This window comes from Crotalus tigris, unplaced genomic scaffold, assembly GCF_016545835.1.
Source record: "Crotalus tigris isolate CLP2741 ecotype Arizona unplaced genomic scaffold, ASM1654583v1 scf7180000024384.25900115:4084858, whole genome shotgun sequence".
In the NCBI taxonomy this organism is placed as follows: Eukaryota; Metazoa; Chordata; class Lepidosauria; order Squamata; family Viperidae; genus Crotalus; species Crotalus tigris.
In genome coordinates, this window is record NW_024100554.1 from 1,926,706 (window position 1) to 1,931,972 (window position 5,267).

General features: G+C 38.0%; 1 long non-coding RNA gene across 1 annotated transcript; it reads left to right on the plus strand.

The window, feature by feature from the left end:
- The first annotated feature begins 198 nt into the window (after window positions 1-198).
- On the plus strand, window positions 199-4,959 carry LOC120301491. Its single transcript, XR_005554914.1, has 2 exons — window positions 199-1,635; window positions 1,911-4,959. It is a non-coding gene; the product is annotated as an uncharacterized LOC120301491 (long non-coding RNA).
- Window positions 4,960-5,267: the final 308 nt, after the last annotated feature.

Below are 5,267 nucleotides of genomic sequence, written 5' to 3' on the forward strand. Positions count from 1 at the left end.
TCATCTCTCTCTCTCTCCCTCTCCTCCGACCCCCCCCCCACCGTTTTCTGTCCCTTCGTTTCTCGTTCCTACCGATGCGATGACTGCTCTAATCTAACCGCCGCCAGCGTGCGCTCGTTCGCGCGGCGTATCGGCCACGCCTTAACCCTGCTGTTACCCTGTCCCGACGACGGGGTACGCGCGTACGCGCGCTTAGATTCTCCCCCCCCCCCCAGTCTACCGCAGAGCGTGTTCGCACGCGCATGCGAGAGGGCCGCGCCTCTTCCCAGTGCAGCCGGCAGGTCAGCTCCTGAGCGGGTGGAGAAGGGCAGTGGGCCTCCGCTCTGTCTTTTTCGGGCCCGTAATCTCTACGTTACCGGCTTTGCCCATTCCTAATATTTTAATAGTGGAGGCAAAGTGGACCCTCGCGCCCGGAGGCGACAGAAACGCCCGACGCCTCCTTCCCTCAGATGCGCGCGTGGCCATCGCTCGACTCTCTTTTCCGGGTTTCCAGCCTTGGAGGCCTTGAGCCAAGTCTCAGTCATTCAAGGCCACAGAGGAAGTTCTCTCAGGTCCCTTTTCAACGGTTTGCTATATTTGCTACATGTTTGAAAGGGCAGGAAAAACGTGCGGGCGTAACGGGAGGCTCAGGCCTAACGCTGCGATCCGTTTTACTTTTTAAATTAAGCTGTGGAGCCATCTTGGGAAATGTACCGATCCCAGTACAGTATAGTTGACCAAATACAAAAGGTGACCTTGGCCGTTTTCAGTTGTTTTTTCAGTCTTTTATTATGTGTTGTATATGAACTTGCTCCAAAGGGCTTGGTGTTTATCCATGTGTGTCTGAATATTAAAGTTCCAGTTTAAACTGCAGTGTTATGAAGAAATTATTAACACTGCTAAAGTGCACTTTTTATGTTATCTTTGTGATAGAAAATGAAAGGAAATAATGCTTTTGAATTCCATAAATAAAAATACAATATTTGAGAAGCAATCCACATTTACATTGCACAGATTTAAACTATTTCATGCTGCCATGTAAATGATTAAAAATTGTATAATGCACTAATCTTTTGTTAATTACCTTAGGATTTTAAAATGTTGAAGTCCTGTAAATGGCAAAGATCTTAACAAAATGAAAAAAGAAAAAATGGACAGAAATACAAATTAAACTGTTAATTTTAATAAAGTATGGTAGCTTTAATGTTACAGCTTCCTAATGGATTCTTGTACACTTGTGAGAAAGGTCTATTAAAAACCTCATAAAGCTTTGAAAGCAGATATTTGTTATCCCCTAACTTTCATTTGATGACAAAAAAGTGTACGCAAGCAAGACATAGGTTAACCAAGAATTTAAAAACTACCACATATAAAGGGCCCTCACTAAAAATGCTGCTATGCATAATATCAGAATTGTTTGAAGTGGTCATTAAGTTTGATTATTTGCATTTATGAAGGTATTCATACCTCTTAATGTGTACAGCAAATACTCCAACTTGACTCTGTTCATGTTTATTGGAATTCAGTTCTCAGATTTCCTAGCCAATGCAATCAACATGCCTGAAGACCAACAGATTGGTGAAAACTGTCTTGTAGAAAGAAACCTCACAATTATTTGCATTTCTAAGTTCAGCTGGCATAGCTACTTTGAATACAGTAAGACCATTTTAATTTTCAAACATGTCAATATTTGATTTCCATTTCAGTCCTAGACAAAAAATTTTTAAAGTAAAAAAAAAATTGATTTAACAGATTGCCAAAAAATAGTTTGAGGGATTTGGAGACTTTCAAGCCTGGCATTGTATTTCTTATTCCATAAAGATAATATTAAAATAATACTTGCTTAAAAGGTTTTTGGAAATACTCTTATTTGCTATTTATTTGCCCAAGAAGTGTAGTGTTCTTAGATAGGCCTATTTTCTTTCATTCAGGTGTTGCTGTACACTAACAGAAAAGGAAAAAAGAATATGTCTGAAATGATTAAGTTAAATGTCTTCATCAGGGACAAGAAATCTTTGTACCTTTTTTGGGCCCCTGAAAAGGAATTTAATCAAGAATGTGCTTTAAAAATGAATTGAAAATGCAAGAATTATAAAAAGAACCCTTTTATTTAAGTAAAGGTATTTGAAAAATGTTGAATACTGTATTATTTTAGAAATCTGTACTTTATTGCATTTTCCTTAGCTTCTCTGAATGTGTGAATGTCATTTATATAAAGAGAATCCTTATTTCATTTTCTTAGCACCTAGCAAATTACTGAGGGAATATAGTTGTTCTTACAAAAACCAACACCATTTATTGATTTAGAGTATATGTCACTGACCTCTATTGGGTAATTTCAACGATGTTTTGAAATATGTTATTTTTTTCACCCTTACTGTATGACCTGTTCCTCAGGAAATTGCTTTTCTCTAGTTACATTTGCTTTAAATTATCTTTTCTCATATGCTCTTACTTGTTTGTATCTTAATGTAGAGCTGTCATACCTGGACTGCATGAATATAGATGACCACTGGGTGGAAACAAAGATACACAGAAAACTTTAATATACTGCCATCTTGTGGCTATCTGAATCTATGTTTGGTAGCTCTACTTAAATGTCAGTGCTGAGAGAGAATATTTATATCTCAGGATTAAAATGAGGGGTCCTTGGTGTTCTCTGAGTTTGATTGTTTTCTTGCAGACATTTCATTACCCAAACTACGTAACATAATCAGTGCTAGTGGAGAATGAGGTTTGCTTTCATTTTATATTCTAGGGCTTTGCCCTGTCAGTATGGGTGGGGGTAGTCTTGGGCTGTTGGTTGGGCTGTTTACTCTTTAGTTGAGCTTTGGTTGGGATGTTTAGCTTGTTTGGTAGTTCCTTGATTGAGACATTATTTGCTTTTTGATTCTTAATCTCACGCTAATCTTGGTGTTACTCTCTGCTCATCTGGGTGTTTATTGCTGGTGAGGAGATGTTCTGATCTAGCAGATCGCAATAGCAGAGCCCATCCATGAACACCCACTAGCAGTCAAAATAAATAGTGAAACCATAGTTTCAACTGGTAAACTGCCCATCCTAGACCAAGCCAAGTCCCTAAAACACTAGAGAATTCCTGGAAGCATAGTACCCTGACAAATCAGCCATCAACAGGCACATAGGAATAAACAATTTCTTTTTACCATTCAAAAGAGACAATCAACAAACCAAAGTCAGACCAGAACACTTCCTTATCAGCAATCATATTGTGAAGCATGCAGACGACATGGCAGTCCGTCTGGTAAACTCACAAGATTCCTTTTTCTTGCCATGCACATGTAAACAGTACATAACCCGAACTATACTTTGTCATATATATGGGCATATGCATAATTCTGTATTTATTTTTGTCATACGTAGTGTTCATTGGTGGTGACCCTTTGAGAGCTGAATGTAATGAAATTTCATTTTAATGTATGCCGATTAGTGTACATTCAAAGTAACAATAAAGTTATTCTATTCTAATAAACACCCAGATGAGCAGAGATTAATGCCAAGATTGACATGAGACTAATAATCAAGAAGCAAACAATAACCCAATCAAGGAATTGCCAAACAAGCTAATAATAAACAGCCCAAATGAAGAACCACGGAGAACACTCCCACCAGCACTCATAGGGCATGCCACTACTAGAGTATAAAATGAGAGCAAGCCCCACTCTCTACTAGCACTGATGTTACCTAGTTTGGGTAATGAAGCATCTGCAAGAAAACAACCAAGCTCTGAGACCATAACGATCCCTTAAATGTCAGTGAATGGAAAAAAACCTTGACTGCTATCTAGATGATTTATTTGCAGTTCTGCTTTCCACTGTCTGATAATCAGGTACATATAATAGAAATTTGAATTAGGAATACAGCAAGCTGCCTTGTAATTGGACTAACTAGGAATATATTTTGAGCAAATGTTGTTCTCTGTCTGCTTTTTTAAAAGTACCAAAGGTTAAACCTAGTCTATTAACTTGCATTTTATCCCTGACTTATACTTCATTTTATTATTCTGTTACAACTTTTAGTTAGTAGCTGCTTGCTAACTATATGTATACTTACATGGATAAAAAAAACTAATGCAGGCAGTAATTTCACTAAAAATAACTCTAGGCATACTACTATCTTAATTACACTTCCAGGAAGTTAAATTGCATAAGAATTTTGTTGGCTGTTCTTCATGCATTTGTATGGGAACAGTCTCACAGACATCATATGTAAGATAGCAGGATATTCCACCCCAGGATTGAGGTCATACTATACCAAATAGTCTCCGTGTTTGCTTTGAGCTACCAGAGTCTTCTGATGCATTTAGCCAGTGAACACTTTTTCTTGTTTGTTACAAGTTACTCAAGTACATTTATTTCATTTACTTTTTTTGAAAAAATGAAGACATTAAAATCTTGCCCTGAACATTAAAGACACCAGGCTGAACAGTTGTTCAGTAGTTTTTGATTTTTCAAGACCTGATAGTCATCAACATGCCAAGATTATCTGTCAGTAAGTGCTTTGACTTCTTGTAACCTCATGCTTGTTTCATGAGGACCACACATCAGAGGTTTCCCAACCTTTTGGGCACCAGGGACCGGTTACGTGGAGAGAGGTTTTTCCATGGACCAGAGGGGGCGTGGTTTTGTGTTCTGCCTGCACCCTGCAGATGGGGCTTTGCTTGTTTGTGCGGATCGGTTGCTGGCATGGCGTGGCCTGATACTGGTCCACGGACTGAGGGTTGGGGACCCCTGCTCTACAATATAACTTTTTTTGTAAGAGGAACTGCAAAGTAATGCAAATAGACATTAGAAAAGACAAAGGCTGTAAATAACTGTTGTGCACACTCAGATCTCACAGAAATACAAAGAGCTTAATCACATTGATCCATTCCCCCCAAATAAATTGTATTTGCAATTGTTAATACTTATTGTTTAATCTATTTGTTGTTTTAAAATTTCAATAAAATGATTTTAAAATATGGTTATTAGCTTACAGATTGACAATGAACATACCCATTATTCTGTCTAAATAAAGTTGAAAATAAGACTTTATACCTTTAACTATAGAGGAAAGCAGCATCTTCTTATCCATTTAAAAGGTGTATATATTTACAGGCACCAGGGAAATCAGGAGATTCGGGCTGTTCAAGTGGGTATAAAGATTTATTGTAAGCTTAAGCTTTCTACAAGAATCTGAACTATAATTTGGCGGTAGATAAGGAATTCACAGTGGGCTGGACTTAGATCTCTTATGGGCATAAAGGGACTCGTAACTGATGACATGTTTGG